Source organism: Phyllobates terribilis, unplaced genomic scaffold, assembly GCF_046119375.1.
Source record: "Phyllobates terribilis strain yellow unplaced genomic scaffold, ASM4611937v1 Scaffold_343__1_contigs__length_2019054, whole genome shotgun sequence".
Classification (NCBI taxonomy): domain Eukaryota; kingdom Metazoa; phylum Chordata; class Amphibia; order Anura; family Dendrobatidae; genus Phyllobates; species Phyllobates terribilis.
The window spans coordinates 702,704-723,244 of NW_027363103.1; positions in this window are offsets into that span (position 1 = coordinate 702,704).

The following is a 20,541-nucleotide window of genomic DNA, read 5'->3' on the forward strand; positions in this document are numbered from 1 at the left end:
ACAATGCAGTTAGGGTTATGTTCACACAGTGTTTATTTAAACGTTTTTTTCCACATTATAAAACTCAGTGTTGTCAGGAAAAGCATTGCATGTATTTTTGATGTATGCCTCATACAAAATACATTTTTGAAGATTTTTTTTAATCTTCCAGCCAATACTCGGGCACTGGCTGTATATTGTTGTGGCCCCGGGACTTGCTTAGATCCGCTGGGTGGCATTGCCAGCTGCATTGCAGTAAATGGGTGACCTGAAATCCCACATTTATCCTGTGACCAGTTAGGGACTGTTTTTTCTTAAAGAAGGGGCTCGAGTTATTAATCCCAGACAATCCATTAATGGAGTTTCCAGTAGTATAATAATGATGATTTATCCTGGGGATGGGTTATCAATATCAGATCGGTGGGCTCCGACACGCGGCACTGGCTCTACCCATCAGCTGATTGCAGCGCTCAGATGTAAATAGTGTGAAGATTGAACATCACAGCTCCATTCACTGTACTGCGGGTCCTGCAGATCAGCTAATATTCATGTAATAGGAGCTGATCTGCAGCACCAGGGAGCGGCCACTACACAGTGACCAGAGCTGTGATGTTCAGCTCCTCAACAATGTTTACATCTGACCTCTGCCGAAGCTGCAAACAGCTGATTAGTGGAGGAGCCACGTGCCGGACCACCACAAATCTGATATTAATGAGATAACCAGGGGATAGGCCATCAATATGTTTGTCCTGGAAATTCCCTTTAAGGCCCACCTGCACATACTATGTATATAATATATATATATATGGCAAAGAGTGGGAAGGGGTTAATCAAAGGCTCATAAAACAGACAAACAACACAAATATTGGTTTCTATCTTTTACACATTTGGGGTAGCCCTTAAGAGGGCCGGAGAGAGAGAGAGAGAGAGAAAGAGAGAGAGAGAGAGAGAGAAGAGAGAGAGAAGAGAGAGAGAAGAGAGAGAGAGAGAAGAGAGAGAGAGAAGAGAGAGAGAGAGAGAGAGAGAGAGAGAGAAGACAGAGAGCAGAGAGAGAGAAGAGAGAGAGAGAAGAGAGAGAAAGAGAGAGAGAGAGAAGAGAGAGAGAAGAGAGAGAGAAGAGAGAGAGAGAGAAGAGAGAGAGAAGAGAGAGAGAAGAGAGAGAGAGAGAAGAGAGAGAGAGAGAAGAGAGAGAGAGAGAGAGAAGAGAGAGAGAGAAGAGAGAGAGAAGAGAGAGAGAAGAGAGAGAGAAGAGAGAGAGAAGAGAGAGAGAGAGAGAGAGAGAGAGGGAGACCAAGAGAGAGGAAAAAAAAGAGAGACCCAACCAGTGCAAGGCTAAGCCGGGCAGGTGGTAGCGGCTATTTATACCCACTGCTGATCTCTGATTGGTGGAAGATCTGGGTGTGGCTGCTCTCTGATTGGTGGAAAATCTGGGTGTGGCTGCTCTGTGATTGATCAGCATTATGACCTCACAGTGGCGATGACTCATACCTCCTGGGTGGTTCTTCTGGGCGGTTCTGTTTTCTGACTGGTGGAAATTCTAATCAGCATTATGACCTCACAGTGGCCGTGACTCATGTTTCATGGACTGTTCTATCTGGGTGACCTGAAACATGCTGATCTCTGATTGGTGGAAATTCAAGTCATCTTCATGACATCACAGTCAGCATGTTATTACTGCTGAGATGTTCAGTTTTTTCCTAAATTTCCTACGTTTTGTCCTAATTTATTAGCACATATATACCACTCATTCCTACAATCAAAGGATCAGGAAACCCCTCTGAAATCAATATCCTACAATTTACCCCAACAGCAAAAAAACAACTATACACAAAATACCAAAAGATATATCAGATTATTAATGAGCAAATAAAAGACACAATCACATAAAAAGAATCTTTAGAAAGGTGTAGAAAAAATGCTGTAAAGTAAGAACGCTTCAAAAATAGAAATGTTAATGATCTATTTAATCAATTAACAAAATACAAGTGAATGAACAAACAAAAAATCTAGATCCAATCAATATTTAGTGTGACCAACTTTTCACTTTAAAACAGCGTCAATTCTTCTAGGTACACCTGCGCAAAGTCAGGGATTTTGTAATAATACAGTCAGGTGTCTGGTCATACACCATGGCAAGACTGAGCAAGAATACACAAGGAAGTTATACTACATCAGCAAGGTCTCTAAGGCACAAATTTCAAAGCAGATTGAGGGTTCAAGATGTGTCATTCAAGCACTTGTGAAGATGCACAAGAAAATGTGCAACGTCGAGGTCAGTAGATGCAGTGGTCGGCCAAGGAAACTTAGTGCAGCAGATGTATGACACATTATGGTTACTTTCCTTCAAAAGCAGAAGATGTCCAGCAGTGCCATCAGCTCAGAACTGGCAGCAACCAGTGGGACTCAGCTTCACTCATCTACTGTTCAGAGAAGACTGGCCAGAAGTGGTCTTCATAGCAAAATTGTGGTGAAAAAGCCATATCTTCCACATCAAAACAAGGCCAAGTGACTCAACTATGCATTAAAACAGAGGAACCAGGGTGTAGAAAATTGGCAGGATGTGCTCTGGACGGTTGAGTCAAAATATGAAAAATGTTATTACAGAAGAGATTTTGTTCACTGAAGGGCTGGAGAGCAGTACAATAATGAGCGTCTGTGGGCAATAGTGATGCATAAGCACGGTGGAGGGTCCAGTAAGTTTGGGGCTGCATTTCAGCAAATGGAGGTGGAAATTGGGTCAGAATTATTGGTTCCCTCAATGCTGAGATATAGAGGCAGATACTTATCCATCCTGCAATATCATCAGGGAGGTGTCCGATTGGATCCAAATGTTTTCTTCAGCAGAACAACAACCCCAAACATACAGCCAATGTCATTAAGAATTATCTTCAATGTAAAGAACAAGGAGTCCTGGAAATGATCTGGTCCCACCTAGTGGAGTAACTAGAGTCTGATAGGCCCCCACCGGCATGTTGGTCAGATGTATGGGCCCTTGTAGCGTTCTGGATCCTATAAAGAAATATGTGTTCTCTCCCTATGTAGTAATGTCCCCCATCCTGGCTCCTTCTTGTAATAATCTCCCACATGCTGGGCCTTATGCTATGACATTTTCCCCCACCTGTGCCCCTGTCTGGTAATGTCCCCATTCTGGCATCATTTACTTCATTCTGGTTTAATGTCCCCATCCTGGTATAGTGTCCCCATTCTGATATAATGTCCCCATTTTGGTATAATGTCTCTAACCTGGTATAATATCCCCCATGCTGGTGTAATGCTCCCAATTCTGCTATAATGTCCCCAAAGCTGGTATAATGCCCCACATCCTGGTATGGTATCTCCAGTTCTGGCATAATGTCCCCCATGCTGCTATAATATCCCCCATACTGGTATAATATCATCATTGTGATGTAATGTCCCCATTCTGATATAGTGTCACCCATCCAGGTATGGTGTACCCCATTCTGGTATAGTGTCCCTTATTCTGGTATAATGTCCCCAATTCTGGTATAATGTCCCCAATTCTGATATAATGTCCTCATTCTGATATAATGTCCCCATCCTGGTATAATGACCCCCCATCCTGGTATAATGACCCCCCATCCTGGTTTAATGACCATCATACTGGTTTAATGCCCCCCATCCTGGTACAATGCACTCCATTCTGTTACAGTGTCTCACATTCTGGCATAATGACCTAATTCTGGTATAATGTACCCATTCTGGCATAATGTCCCCCATCCTGGTATGGTATCTACTGAGATGCCATCCTGGGGATGGGTTATCAATATCAGATAGGTGGGCTCCCACACATGGCACTGGCTCTACCCATCAGTTGTTTGCAACGCTCAGATGTAAATAGTTTGAAGATCTGAACATCACTGCTCCATTCACTGTACTGTGGGTCCTGCAAGTCAGCTAATATTCATGTAATAGGAGCTGATCTGCAGCACCAGGTAGCAGCCACTACACAGTGACCAGAGCTGTGATGTTCAGCTCCTCAACAATGTTTACATCTGACCTCTGCCGGAGTTTCAAACAACTGAGTAGTGGAGGTGCCACGTGCCGGACCCCCACAAATCTGATATTAACTCCTTACTGATGTCAGGCGTAATAATATGTACCTGCGACCTGGGCCTATTGGACCAGGTGCGTATTATTATGCCTTGGCGATCGCACCCATACAGAGGCTGTGCTGGCGCGATCGCTGCCGGGTGTCAGCTGATTCTCACAGCCAACACCCGATGCTTTGTGCCAGGAGTGGGGCCGCACCGCTCCCTTGAAATGTTGCGAACTAAGTCGATCGCAGCATTCCGGGAGCAGGGGGGAGGTAAGCGCGACTCTCTTACCTTGAATCAAAAACTGCACTGTGAGCACGGGGTCCCGATCGTTGCTATGATGACCCGATGTCGTCATGACAACATCCGGGTCACCAGAAAGTTACTTTGATCATGCGCAGTGCACAATCAAAATAACTTGTGCGTGTGCAGCGCTGACAGGCTGCATGCATAGAGATGCTGCTGCTGCATCTCTATGCTGTACAAGCGATCGGCCTGCAAAAAATGAAAGTCCCATAGTGGGACAAAGTGTAAAAGTAAAAAAAAGTGTAAGAAAGTGAAATATATATATATATATATATATATATATATATATATATATATATACACATAATCAAAATATTTGGGTATATATATATATTGTATATGTGTGTGTATATATATGTATACTGTATATGTGTGTATATATACAGTACAGACCAAAAGTTTGGAAACACCTTCTCATTTAAAGATTTTTCTGTATTTTCATTACTTTGAAAATTGTACATTCACACTGAAGGCATCAAAACTATGAATCAGCTTTGACGCCTCTTACTCGAAAAAGCCCTTTTCTTTACCCTGGGAGATGGGGGACTCGGAGTCAGGTCCTGTGATGGAGAGATGGGGTGTAGCCGTGGCCCGGACCCGACCCGTGCTCAGGGCCGTCACAGTAAAAAAAGAGATGGTGTATGCTTGTCCGGGTTGAGTGGCTGATTAACGACTACGCCACCGGTGGTACCTGGTGACGGGCCACCAGCGCCGCTTCAGTCCGCTGAGGCATGGTGTTATGGCGGTCAAAGTTATTACTACTCCCCACAGGCGGAGCGTGGCCTCAGGGCAGAGGGACAGGATGGAGGGGGTAGTAGTGAAGGAATGCGGGCTCCGCGTCTCGTGGTGTGGCGCAGAATGAACAGTCCGGAGGCCGTAGGGGTGAACTTCCAAGGCTTTACTCACATAGATGGCATGAGGAAGGTGACTCCCTGCTCCCCGCGGAGTCCTTCGGTCACCAGAGACGGGGGTCCGACAACCTCCGAGTAAGTCCAGCATTCAGTCGGGACACTACACCAGAGTGTTCCTGAACTACGGGCCTAATCCTTTCCTGTCAGTGTGTGTGCAAATAGGCCGGGTCTCCCTCTGAGCTCCTCTCAGAACAAGGGCTCGGGTGGCAGCTCCGCTCCGTCCGGTACCCGGTGGGATCCTCAGGGCCTACCGGGCTTCCCCGACCAGGACATGGAGTAGCAAGGTCGGGTGTCGGGGGTAGGTACCCCTCTTGCAGCCGGACTCCCTCTGAATATATCAGGTTGGCGAGGACAGGTGGCGTACACCGCTCCGTCTGCATCCTGCCTGGGATCCATTTGCTGTGGAGTCACACTCTTAAGCTCCAGGCCTTCTTGGTCATGGTCATTGGCCGGGTTGAGACATTCCCCGTCTGCAACTTGCCTCTCGTCCCAAGACCAGGGTACGAGGGCCGTGTCTCCGACCTCTGCAGGCCCACACAGGGTCCACTATCAGAGTGGGAGAGCACAGTAACACACAGTATTTAACAGCACAAAGACCAAAACCAAAGATGGCTTTTTATTAAATATGAAATTTAAAGTGTAACTAACTTGTAGGTCCTCCACCCACACCCACTAACTGGTTCCCCTCACTCTTGGTTCCCCAGTCTCCCTGTAACATACTAGCCCCCTCTGGTGGAGAAGTGTGGTGTTGGATGCAAAGATTGGGTCACGACTATCACACTGTTCTTACCTCAGAGGAGGAACACTACAGTCCATTAAAGAAGTGCAGCATCCCTGTGGCGGTCGAACCCTCAGGGGCGCCACACAACACATGTGGAATTATATACTTAACAAAAAAGTGTGAAACAACTGAAAATATGTCTTATATTCTAGGTTCTTCAAAGTAACCACCTTTTGCTTTGATGACTGCTTTGCACACTCTTGGCATTCTCTTGATGAGCTTCAAGAGGTAGTCACCGGAAATGGTTTTCACTTCACAGGTGTGCCCTGTCAGGTTTAATAAGTGGGATTTCTTGCCTTATAAATGGGGTTGGGACCATCAGTTGTGTTGTGCAGAAGTCAGGTGGCTACACAGCTGATAATCCTACTGAATAGACTGTTAGCTGCTTTTTTCTTGCCATAATACAAATTCTAAGCAAAGAAAAACGAGTGACCATCATTACTTTAAGAAACGAAGGTCAGTCAGTCTGAAAAATTGGGCAAACTTTGAAAGTGTCCCCAAGTGCAGTTGCAAAAACCATCAAGCGCTACAAAGAAACTGGCTCACATGAGGACCCCCCAGGAAAGGAAGACCAAGAGTCACTACTGCTTCTGAGGATAAGTTTATCCGAGTCACCAGCCTCAGAAATCACAGGTTAACTGCAGCTCAGATTAGAGACCAGGTCAATGCCACACAGAGTTCTAGCAGCAGACACATCTCTTCAACAACTGTTAAGAGGAGACTTTGTGCAGCAGGCCTTCATGGTAAAATAGCTGCTAGGAAACCACTGCTAAGGACAGGCAACAAGCAGAAGAGACTTGTTTGGGCTAAAGAACACAAGGAATGGACATTAGACTAGTGGAAATCTGTGCTTTGGTCTGAGGAGTCCAAATTTGAGATCTTTGGTTCAAACCATCGTGTCTTTGTGCAACGCAGAAAAGGTGAACGGATGGACTCTACATGCCTGGTTCCCACCGTGAAGCATGGAGGAGGAGGTGTGATGGTGTGGGGGAGCTTTGCTGGTGACACTGTTGGGGATTTATTCAAAATTGAAGGCATACTGAACGAGCATGGCTACCACAGCATCTTGCAGCGGCATGGTATTCCATCCGGTTTGCGTTTAGTTGGTATCACGGTCTCCACACTTTCCTTGTCTGCTAGGTTACTATTGTGTGGAGGCTGTCAGTCTGTTTTGGGTTTGCTGGGTTGTTTCTGCAATCATCTGTGTTCACTTCCCTTGATTAGTCTTCTACTTAAGCATGCTAGCTCCTTCACCCAGTGTCAATTGTACATTTGGTATTACCTGTGTAGGACTGATCTCTCTGTGCTCTGTGCCTGACCCCGCCTGACTATTTTCCCTTACCTGGATTTTGACCATTTGCTTGTTATCTGACTACTCTTTTGTCTGCTCCCTTTGTACTGCGCCATCTTCCTGGACTTGACTTTGGATTGTTTGACCTCCCTATTTTTATCTAGTAAGTAGCTCTAATATTATATTTCTTTCAGTAATATTAGTCTTTTCTCTCCTCTTCTGAGACTGTTATTTCTGTAGTGACTCGCGTCACAGTTGGACCATCATTTATTTTTCAACAACACAATGACCCCAAACACACCTCCAGGCTTTGTAAGGGCTATTTGACCAAGAAGGAGAGTGATGGGGTGCTACGCCAGATGACCTGGCCTCCACAGTCACCAGAACTGAACCCAATCGAGATGGTTTGGGGTGAGCTGGACCACAGAGTGAAGGCAAAAGGGCCAACAAGTGCTAAGCATCTCTGGGAACTCCTTCAAGATTGTTGGAAGACTATTTCCAGTGACTACCTCTTGAAGCTTATCAAGAGAATGCCAAGAGTGTGCAAAGCAGTCATTTAAGCAAAAGGTGGCTACTTTGAAGAACCTAGAATATAAGACATATTTTCAGTTGTTTCACACTTTTTTGTTAAGTATATAATTCCACATGTGTTAATTCATAGTTTTGATGCCTTCAGTGTGAATGTACAATTTTCATAGTCATGAAAATACAGAAAAATCTTTAAATGAGAAGGTGTGTCCAAACTTTTGGTCTGTACTGTATATGTATACTGTATGTGTGTGTGTGTGTGTATATATATATATATATATAATATATGCTCTGTCCTCAGTGGTTAGCGGTACACTGCAGGGCGCGGACCTGCGCCCCGCAGTGTGCTGCCAGGACCTGCAGTGAAGTCAGCGTTCACCTGATGGTCACGTGACCATCAGGTGATCAGTGCCGTCAGCGATCACCTGATGGTTATGCGACCATCAGGTGATCAGTGAAGTCAGCGGTCAGCTGATGGTCGCGTGATCATCAGCTGATCAGTGCTGGCAACAATCAGCTGATGACCACGTGACCATTAGCTGTTGCTGACGCCGGTAATCAGCTGATCAGTCTGATGTCCGATCAGCTGATGTTCAACCTGAGAACATTTGCAAGAATGTTCCCATGGTGGTAAACTCTCAGGGGCTCATCAGCTGATCTTCAGCTGATGAACCACAGTGACCCCCTGAAGCACTGTATTCTGACTAGGGGTGATTTTACACCCCTGTCAGTATACATTAAAATACTTTATTCTGGCCGTGTTTTTATTGAAAAAGCGCCGTTCACTTTACTACACGGTTAGTATTGGGGATCTTATGCGCCATTTCTGGGACTGCTGAGGGGTGATATTAATAGCCGCGAAGGGGGCTAGTATTCATGACCCCTTCCCTGGCTATTAATATCAGCCCACAGCTGTCTAGTTTAGCCTTTGCTGGTTAGGTTTTATAGGGGGACCCCATGTCAATTTTTTTCTGGGCTGCTCCTGTAATCTAGTCAGTTAAGGCTAAACAAACAGCTGTGGTTTGATATTAATAGCCAGGGAACATTATTGGCTAATGGAGCCTTCTGCGGCTACTAATATCCGCCCCCACAGGTGGAGGTCCTGGGGAGAGGTCTTACATTTTCTCCAACTAATGCTTTCAACTTCTTCACAGGGATAAAAGATCTACACCTATTTTCTCGCAAATTGGTATTGAAGAAGTTGCATCACAAGAGCCCGGAGGTTATGGATGCAGCAGTGACTGAGAGAGAAGCATTGAGATGTTTGGAAGAACTGGCAGAGGAACACTGCAATCCTTCACGAGGTGGGTTCCCTCAATCTATTATGCCGAAATCTACAAGGTTCCCCCCTTATCTCTATGCCCTGCAGTAGAGATTTTCACCAAACTTGTCACTGAAGATTTCCTTAGATTACCAACAAAACGGAAATTTGATAATCTCACATATAACCATTGCCGAGCTTTACAACAGCTTCAGGAACTCAGTGACGTGGTTATCAAGGGTGTAGATAAGGGGGGCAACATTGTTATTTGGCCTATCAACAAGTATGAGCGGGAGGCTTTCCGCCAATTGAGAGACCCCAATACCTATGCTAGATTGCCCTCTTGTCTTTTGACCCACTTCACTGCTAGGCTGCAGGACATCCTAACCCAGGCTCTGGAGTGCTCAATAATCTCCAAAAAGGTTTATGAGGGCTTGACAGTGGCCTTCCCCAGGATCCCCACCTTTTACCTTCTACCCAAAATCCACAAAGATCCCGTCGACCCTCCAGGGTGTCCGATTGTGTCTGGTATTGGGGGACTATGTGAACCCATATGTAGATTTATTGATCACTATTTAAAACCCTTAGTGACCAATTTACCATCATACATCAAAGACACAACGGACGCCCTTACTAGGGTCGACGGTATCACGGTGGATGAGGGGACTCTCTTGGTCACTGCCGACGTTGAAAGCCTGTATACCAGCATTAACCACACTGATGGTTTGAACGTGGTGCGTCTCTTTCTCGGAGCCTCCGACCTGGATAGTCCCTTGTGTGAACTCATCCTTGAGCTGATGGAATTTGCCCTGACTCATAACTTTTTTGTTTTCAAAGATCAATTTTATCTCCAGAAGCGTGGCACAGCCATGGGGGCGGCCTGTGGCCCCTCATATGCCAACCTCTTCCTAGGGCTGTGGTAAAGGGAAATATTTGATGGGGATACCATCCCTGCTGCCCACCATGTGCTGTGCTGGCTGAGATATATTGATGACATTTTATTTTTGTGGCGGGGCTCTATACAGCAGCTCGGAGAGTTCATGGACTGTCTTAACATGAATCAATATAACATCAAGCTGACCTATATACATGACACTAAGAGGGTGGACTTTCTGGACATATCCCTGTGTGTCGACATCCATGGGGGCCTGCAGACGGACGTGTTCAGAAAGCCCACCTCGGTCAATGCTTTGATTCATGCGGGATCTGCCCACAGTCCAGCCACAATTGGAGCTGTCCCGGTCGGACAGTTCCTGAGGATGAGGCGCATCTGCTCTACTGAACAGAGCTTTCAGCGTCAGGCACAGGACCTTAAACAGCGCTTCCTGCAACGTGGTTATAGTCGGAGATGTATTAGGAGGGGGTATGATAGAGCATGTAAGACTCCTCGTACTGTCCTCCTGCATCCGAAAATACGATCTTCGGATAGGGAAGAAACCATACGTTTCATCTCCACCTATAACCACGAATGGGATAGCATGAGAGCCATCCTTCAAAAACATTGGAGTATCTTGATGGTGGAGCCCTCCCTGAGGGGACACCCGGGGTCTCTTCCATCAATGACACCAATGAGATGTCGGAATCTTGGCGACATATTGACCAAGAGTCACTACGTTGCACCGGTAACGCGACCCTTTGGCTCTGGGGGCCCTATTAAAGGCAATTATAAATGTGGACACTGTGTGGCCTGTCCAAATGTTTTGTGGTACACCAGCTTTTGTTCAGCTGATGGCCACAGAACATTCGATATCAGACACCATATTTCCTGCGGTACATCCAACATCATTACTATGCCACGTGTAGCTGCCCCATGATCTATGTTGGTTTAACCACAAGGGAACTACGGGTTCGCACACGTGAGCATATTTGTGACATTGCAGCAGCTACCTCGGCGAGCGATCTAGCTCAGCTAAAAACAATACCACGGCACTTTAAATTGAAACATAACTGTAATCCCTGCTCTTTCATGGTGCGTGGTATTGATGCAATACACATGGGGATACGGGGTGGTAATGCCAAAAAGCTATTGGCTCAGAAAGAGTCACAATGGATTGTACGATTAAACACTGTGACACCTTATGGCTTGAACGAATCTCTGAGCTTCTCTCCATTCTTATAGCCACAATCTATGCATTTCTTATTTGGAGCTATATAATCTCCTTACACATGCATATATTGGGTGGTTGTTCATTATTTATATTTTATTTTTTCATTTTATTTTTCATTCTGGTTTTTATCTGTGGCCTTTCTATTTGTGTTTTCTTTTTGGTTTCAGGAGTGTATAGATTTGGCTGCTTCCCTAACCCAATTTGATTTGGCGAATTCTGTGATCACATCCATTATGGGATATATGTCCTGATGAGAGCATTACAAATTAGAATACACACCTATGCCGGGATGATGCTGCTGAATATGGCTAATCTCTATTACTCTGTAGTGGCATTTGTATTATTACTGTTTCATCCCTGTATTGTTATACTGTTATACTCTCTCGTGGCTGCTCCTAGTCGTTGTCCCCGTTCTTCTCCTTTCTTATATCTACAATTGGCAGTGCCATTCACTGACGTGATGTGCGCGTGCGTGTATGATGGGGGAGATTGCGTCGCGCGCTTGCCTGGCTGTCTCCATGCCTCTCTGCGCCTGCGCGAACCTTTTTGGTTCGCGCTTGCGCAGTAGCGGCTTGACGGCCGGGTCGTGCGCGGTGCGCCCCTCTCGCCCGCGCGCATGCGCCGTTACAGCTTTACTTCATGTCATGTGATTTGCGGGACACGCCCCCGGTTTAGCTGGCTACTTCCGGGTGCGCGCCCCGCATCACAGCTGCATGTATTTTCGCTAGTATCAAAGGGATATGGACATATATATATATGCCTTGGGGGCGCCATACATCTATCACCCGCCCTTGAGAAAGCGGTTTTACCGCGAAACGCGCGTCAGGCTCCATGCTACCACCACACTCTCTTCTCTCCCCCTCCTCCCCTCTCTGACTGTGAGAGCTTTCTACAAGTAACATACTTCTCATTATATATTTTGCCCTGGTATTAGGTAGATGTTGGTGCGCCCCCTTGACATATGGCAATGCTTTTCTCTGTTACATTAAGAATACTCCTTTACCCGACACAAGTGACAAGTGGAATGCTTTTATTATATATAGCACATTCATTGCTTCCACTATTTATGATTCATGTTTTGCCTTGGGCTAGTGTGCAATCCTATCTATATCAAAGGGCTAAAACCATTGTCTTATTAGTGCATATATTTGAGTATTAGTATGTTCCTACTCAGTCATCTTTTACCTACAATTTGTCTGGTCTAAATACCTATTTTTCTATATATGTTTAAATAAAGATACTTTTTTGCAATGATATGCTGAGCTTTCCTCCTTTTTTTGATATGATGTTTTCAGCGTGCTTTTGGACGGATGCTCGCCATTTGGCTGGCTATCCGCCCACCTTTTTGTAGCTATTGTGTGGCTTTTTTCTGTATTATTAATATCAGCCCCCAGCGGTCGGCTTTCCCTCTGCTGGTTATAAAAATGATGCGGGAGCCCACACCATTTTTTTTTTCTTAGGCTCTGTGCCCATAATTCAGACGTAGCAGCGCTTTGGAAGCAAAGTTTTCCTGCGTCCAAAATGCTGCATTCTATTGAACACAGGTAAATCCACATGTGTTCACTGAACCATGCTGATTTACCGCATTCAATACATTCTGGTGGTCAATTTTCTGTTGCGGAGACTAGCGACTCCGCAAGAGAACTTGACATGCTGCGGTCCTGAAAGACGCACCGCATGTCAGTGTCCACGGGTGATTCGCAGCCTCTGATGCACGCATAGTGGACGTGGGATTTCTAGAGATCCCATCCACTATGCTGTAACATCTGGACGCTGCGGGTTTGACGCTGTATAAACACGCCGCATCAAACCTGCAGCGGCTCCTGATCGTGGCCACGAACCCAAACTCACACGCTAGTCTCTGCTGCAGATTTTGACTGACCTGAAGTGTCATTATATGTGGTGGATTCACATGTACTGACAACAAAAGTGCGGCGTTAGAACATCACGTTTTGGATGCAACATAAATACGTTGTGTCCAAAGCGCTGCTGAGTGCTGATCGGGGGATGTAGCGGCTAACAAACCAGCTGTGAGATGTTATTTAATGGCCAGGGACCATGTTTGCCTAATGGCACCTTCCCAGGCTAAAATTAGCATCTCACACAAGTCGCATAAATTACATGAATAGAAATGCTAATGAAGATTGATTGAATGGGACTAGCTGACACCCAGCTCTTTTGTTTAGTGATGTCAAGGTGTCAATTAGACCTTTTCATGACCAAACTTTAATTTAAAAAAGCATAGACACAGTGTAAACACTTTATCTGAAATACAACAGACCCATTCTTTAATCATTTAAATGAACCAGTATAAACACCCAAGTTCTTATGGTAATCCAAGAGCTTAAGCAATGTCCCACCACCTTTATTTAGCTCCAAAAAGCATTCATTGATGTACAAAAACACTTAAAAAAGCGCATGTAAATCCGCATGCCTTTTACTCTGTCGCCTCTTTGGGGGACACAGGACCTTGGGTGTTATGCTGCTGTCCACTAAGGGAACACTATGCATAATCTGAAAAAGATTAACCGTGGCTCCTCCTCTGCAGTATACACCCCTGGACGGCATCAGCCTTCTCCAGTTTTTGCTTAGTGTCGCATAGGAGGCACACCTAAAACTTTTACTCCGTTTTCTCCGACGGGATTACAGATGAAGAAAAGTGGGTCTACTGCGAGACTCCCGGCATGGCTCCTTCCTCGGCCTCTTATTACGAGGTGCACGGTTGAAGTCGAGATGGCTATTCCCCATGTCGCTCCTTCCCCAGCCCCTCGGGTGCTGGTTCGAAGTCGAGACCCCCCTCCTTCCCCAATTCCTTTTGGTTTCTGGGTTGAGGTCGAGGCGAGGATATAGCCCCCTGACGGTGACAGCAGCACCTCCCTAATCCCCACCCTGGGGGTATTAGGTTGAAACGCCTCAGGTAGGGCCTGTACAGGCAGCAGCTCCCAGCAGCCAGCACACTACGGCTCAATCCAGGGACCCCAGTCCTACTGCGGGCTCCTGTTGGGGCCAGGGGGTTGCAGGCAGGCATGACACAACAGAGGCACAGGCCTCCCTGCGCCCTGTTTCTGCGGCAGCACCAGCTCTATGGTGCATCAGGGGGACTCTTCACAGGGCCCCCCCTTCCGCTCATACCCCACCGCTATCCTGCCTTTAAATCCGGGGGTTCCGGTTCAGATCCGTCCCCCTCCTGGACTTCCGCGCCAGTCTGGAGTCCCTTTGGGCATCAGGCATCTAATTTAAGCCGCGGCTTCGGCCTAGCCGAAGCCACCACCTCCTCTCCCCGGCCCGCCCCCCCGGATGACAAATTTGACACTCTACAGTGTCATAGAGGGGGCAGATCGAGACTGAAAGGGCGCGATTTCACACAGTTCTGCCGCCCTTTTCAGCTCTCAACCCCACTTCTTTCTTAACTTTACTCCGGCGGCCATTATCTGCTGCAGGATAAGGGAAGACCAGCCAGTCTCCGGGGGGCACAGGACTGTGGATCTTCGGCGCTGGAACTACGGACACACTGGTGGGATAAGATCACAGCTTGAGTTCTTCCTCGGCTGTGAATCCATTATTCCTTATAGGCTCCTCTGCATAGCCAACCCTGTAGGGCCCTCTGCATAGCCACCCCAGTGCACTATGCCTGGCTCAAGGTCCAAGAGAACCAGGCAGGACTGCTATTATGCACTCTGTACAGCCTGCAGCAATACTCTCCCCAGTGGCAGCACGTACCCGTGCTGCCAGGACTGCATCCAGACTACTGTGCCAGAGCCCCAAGAAGCCCCTGTCAATGCTTCGGTGTCTAATTCCATGCCGGAATGGGTCACTCAGATGTCGCAATCTATGACGCAGTCTACAGATAACCTAACCTCCACATTGCTTCAGGCTCTGCAGAGTCATGCCTCGGCTATGAACGCTACCCAGCAAAGGGAAGGCTCGACTCAGGGACATGACGACCCGGGCACATCCACGTCTAGGTCACGACGCAAGCGGACCCACAGGTCACGTTCATCTGCGTCATCCTATAGCACACGGTCATCCCCTTCTAGAGAGAGACACCGTAGTTCCAGGTCATCTAGACCGTCCCCTACCAGGGACAGACAATGCAGTTTTCCACAGCGATCCCCGACCAGACCTCCACCCCGGTTCACCCAGCAGGAGATGCCTTAGCGATACACAGGATTCGGAAGGCATCTGTAATTCCGACTCAGACAAGGAAACTGAAGGGTCCCTGATCCCAATTCCCCCTAGCAATACAGCGCTAGTTGAGGACGTAACCTCGTCCATCCATCGGGTGCTGGACATTTCTGATCCGCCCCCGGAGGCACCACAACACAAGATTTCCTTTTGAAGGAGTTCTGAAGCCGCCTAAGGTCTTCTTTGACCACCCAGAGTTTAAGTCGATCCTTAAAAAGCAGTTCTCACAGCCTGAGTAGAAGTTTACTAATCGCAAATATCTGGAGGCGCGGTACCCCTTCTCACAGGAGGCCACCAAGGAATGGACAGATCCACCCGAAGTGGATCCCCCAGTCTCTAGGCTAGCAGCACAGTCACTCCTTTACAAGCTGGCCTCCAAGTATCTGCTCCTGAGCTGTTGGACCAAGCGGTTCAAATAGCAGTTGTAGCAGATTGCACGCTTCATGCAGCTCTGGATTCTGCAAGGGGTGCAGCGGGGATAGCATCAAACGCCATCAATATTCGGTGTATCCTCTGGCTGCGGGAATGGAAAGCAGATGCAGCCTCTAAGAGGTCCCTCATGCACCTCCCGTACCTCAGTGGTCGACTTTTTGGTGAATAGTTGGACACGATGATATCCAACGCCACCGGGGGTAAGAGTACCTCTCTCCCCCAACTGCAACCCAAACGCACTTACAAGAAGAGTAACCAAACTCGATTCCGATCCTTTCGGAACTCTTCGTGCTGGTCCGTCTCGAGGCCAGCACAAAATAGCAACCACTCCCCACACAGGGACAACTCACGGTCGACTCAAAAGTCGGACAAGACCTGGCAGTCAAAAGCAGGCTAGTCAAAGTCCAAAGGAGGAAAATCTCAGACTTCCTCCTCATCATGACTCATGGACTCCGGAAGACACCCCACCTATAGGTGACCGACTTTTGCTTTTTCATCAAGTCTGGCTGCCTATTACAGAAGACAGGTGGGTCAGGGAACTAGTGTCTTCGGGATGCAAAATAGAGTTCACTTCCAACCCACCAAACAGACTCTTCCTTTCTGTTCCCCCAAAACCGCCAGCCAAGGCTCGTGCCTTCCGCCAAGCGGTCTTCTCGCTTCTTCAAGCATGAGTCATATTACCGGTCCCCGCGGCCGAGGGTTCTACTCCAATTTATTCATAGTCCCCAAGAAAGGAGGAGGCATACGGCCCATACTGGACCTAAAACAGCTCAACAAATATGTACGGGTACGTCACTAACGCATGGAGTCCCTTCGGTCAATCATTGCGTCCATGGAAAAGGGAGAATTTCTCGCCTCCATAGACATACAAGACGCATACCTGCATATACCAATTGCACCTCCCCATCAGAGATTTCTCAGGTTCGCAATCGACCAGGACCACTACCAGTTCGTGGCTCTCCCGTTCGGACTCGCCACGGCTCCCAGAGTGTTTACCAAAGTCATGGCAGCCACCATGGACGTCCTGCACTCCAGAGGCATAGTAGTCGTTCCATACCTGGACGATCTCCTTATCAAGGCTCCCACCTTCAAGGACTGCGAGCTCAGCGTCTCAATCACAATCGACACTCTGAGTCGCCTGGGCTGGTTAGTCAACCTACAAAAGTCATCACCAACCCCGAGTCAGTCTCTGACCTTCCTGGGAATGCTACTCAACACCTTCAGGGGTCTAGTGCTCCTTCCCAAGGACAAGGCACTGCCTCTCCGTCTAGAAGTTCGCACTCTCCTCAGCAAACCCCCTCGATCTCTCCGGTTTGCCATGAGAGTCCTTGGCAGGATGGTGGCGGCAATAGAAGCGGTCCCATTTCCCCAGCCTCTCCAACTAGCCATCCTCAAGTCATGGGACAGGAACCCTTTTTCTCTCGACAGGGAGTTCCAGCTGACGTCGTCAACCAGGAGGTCCCTGCACTGGTGGCTCAAGCCAACCTCACTAACAAAGGGGAAATCCTTTCTCACGGGTCAATGGAAGGTTCTGACCACCGACGCGAGCCTGACGGGTTGGGGTGCGGTGCACCTACACCACAGAGCACAGGGCAAGTGGTCCCCAGCGGAAGCGACCATGCCCATCAACATCTTGGAAATTCGTGCCATCCTTCTGGCGTTGAGAGCCTTCCATTTCTTACTGGCAGCCTCTCACATTAGAGTACAGTCGGACAATGCCACGGCTGTGGCATATGTGAATCACCAAAGGGGGACCCGCAGTGCCCAGTCGATGCGAGAAGTGACACACATTCTCCACTGGGCGGAAGACACAGGTTCGATTCTCTCTGCGGTCCACATTCCGGGGGTGAACAACTGGGAAGCAGACTTACTCAGCCGGCAAGGAATGGACTCGGGAGAGTGGTCTCTCCATCCCGAAGTTTTTCGACAGATCTGCCATCGCTGGGGGACTCCGGACGTGGACCTAATGGCATCCCACTTCAATGCCAAGGTCTCCAACTTCATGGCCAGAACACACGACCCGTGGGCGCTAGGAGCGGATGCCCTGGTTCAGGACTGGACCCAGTTCCAGCTCCTGTACATTTTTCCACCTCTCCCCCTGATATCCAGAGTCGTGAGGAAGATCAAGCAAGAGGGAGTTCCAACCATCCTAATCGCACCGGACTGGCCCAGACGTACATGGTATGCCGACATCGTACAGCTCACAGCAGACGTCCCCTGGCATCTCCCCGACCGCCCGGATCTTCTGTCATAAGGCCCGTTCTACCACCAGAACTTAGGGGCCCTCAAATTGACGGCGTGGCCATTGAGACCTGGGTTCTAACCCAGTCAGGGTTCTCGCCGGACGTCATTGGAACCATGATCAGGGCACGGAAGCCAACCTCTGCTAAGATTTATTACCGTACCTGGAAAGCCTTCTTTACCTGGTGTGAATCTCGTGGCCAGACCCCATTCCCTTATTCCCTCTCCAGGGTACTTGGGTTTCTACAATCGGGTCTGGAGGCCAGACTGTCCCTGGCCTCCCTTAAGAGCCAGGTATCAGCTCTCTCAGTGCTTTTTCAAAGGTGCATTGCTAACAAGCCACAAGTAAGGACATTTCTTCAGGGGGTTTCACGATTGGTTCCCCCCTACAGACGACCACTAGAAGCGTGGGACCTCAACCTGGTGCTGACAGCATTGCATGAAAAACCCTTTGAACCCCTTAGGGAAGTCCCACTCTGCTTCTATCCCAGAAAGTGGTTTTCCCGGTGGCAATCACCTCACTACGCAGGGTGTCTGAACTAACAGCACTCACCTGCAGATGGCCCTTCCTGGCTTTTTACCAGGACAAGGTAGTTCTCCATACGGTCCCATCCTTCCTTCCGAAGGTTGTGTCCAACCTCCACCTCAATGAGGAAATTTCACTGCCATCCCACTGTCCGGTCCCGGTTGATAGAGTGGAGAATGCTCTGCATACGCTTGACCTTGTCAGGGCATTGCGTATCTATGTGTTTAGGACTGCGCCCTTACTGAAATCTTATTCTTTTTTCCTTCTTCTGGAAGACGGTCGCAAGGGTCTGCCAGCTTCCAATGCTACCCTTGCCAGGTGGATCAAATCCACCATACAAGAGGCCTTCCGCCTCAAATTCTCCTCTTCCAGCAGGTATTACGGCACACTCTACACGTGCGGTTGGACCTCCTGGGCCATTCGGCACCAGGCTTCGGCACAACAATTGTGTAAGGCAGCCACCTGGACTAGCCTACACACGTTTACCAAACACTACAGGGTTCATACCCAATCCTCGGCAGATGCGAGCCTGGGTAGGTGTATCCTGCAGGCGGCGGTGCCCCAATTATAGGGGCCTGTCTACACAATATTTGTCCATTGCTTTCCACCCAGGGAATGCTTTGGGACGTCCCATGGTCCTGTGTCCCCCAATGAGGCGACAGAGTAAAGGAGATTTTTGTGTGCTCACCCTAAAATCTCTTTCTCTTAGCCTCTAATTGGGGGACACAGCTCCCACCCTGTTGCCCGTTTCGGGCCGTTGTTATGTTGAGTTCTCATATTGTTTTTTTTTTTTGAGCTCGTACATAGTTATATGAAAAAGTTTGGGCACCCCTATTAATCTTAAGCTTAATGTTTTCGAAAAATTGGTGTTTTTGCAACAGCTATTTCAGTTTGATATATGTTATAACTGTTGGACACAGTAATGTTTCTGCCTTGAAATGAGGTTTATTGTACTAACAGAAAATGTGCAATCTGCATTCAAACAAAATTTGACAGGTGCATAAGCATGGGCACCTCACCAGAAAAGTGATATTAATATTTAGTAGATCCTCCTTTTGCAAAAATAACAGCCTCTAGTCGCTTCCTGTAGCTTTTAATGAGTTCCTGGATCCTGGATGAAGGTATTTTTGACCATTCCTCTTTACAAAACAATTCCAGTTCAGTTAAGTTTGATGGTCGCCGAGCATGGACAGCCCTCTTCAAATGATCCCACAGATGTTCAATGATATTCAGGTCTGGGGACTGGGATGGCCATTCCCGAACATTGTAATTGTTCCTCTGCATGAATGCCTGAGTAGATTTGAAGCGGTGTTTTGGATCATTGTCTTGCTGAAAGATCCATCCCCTGCGTAACTTCAACTTTATCACTGATTCTTGAACATTATTGTCAAGAATCTGCTGATACTGAGTGGAATCCATGCGTCCCTCAACTTTAACAAGATTCCCGGTGCCGGCATTGGCCACTCAGCTCCAAAGCATGATGGAGCCTCCACCAAACTTTAATGTGGGTAGCAAGTGTTTTTCTTGGAATGCTGTGTTTTTTGCCGCCATGCATAACGCCTTTTTGTATGACCAAACAACTCAATCTTGGGTTCATTAGTCCACAGGACCTTCTTCCAAAAAGAAATTGGCTTCTCCAAATGTGCTTTTGCATACCTCAGCCGACTCTGTTTGTGGCGTGCTTGCAGAAGCGGCTTCTTTCGCATCACTCTCCCATACAGCTTCTCCTTGTGCAAAGTGTGTTGTATAGTTGACCGATGCACAGTGACACCCTCTCCAGCAAGTTGATGCTGCAGCTCTCTGGAGGTGGTCTGAGGATTGTCCTTGACTGATCTCACCATTCTTCTTCTCTGCCTTTCTGATGTTTTTCTTGGCCTGCCACTTCTGGCCTTAACAAGAACTGTCCCTGTGTTCTTCCATTTCCTTCCTATGTTCCT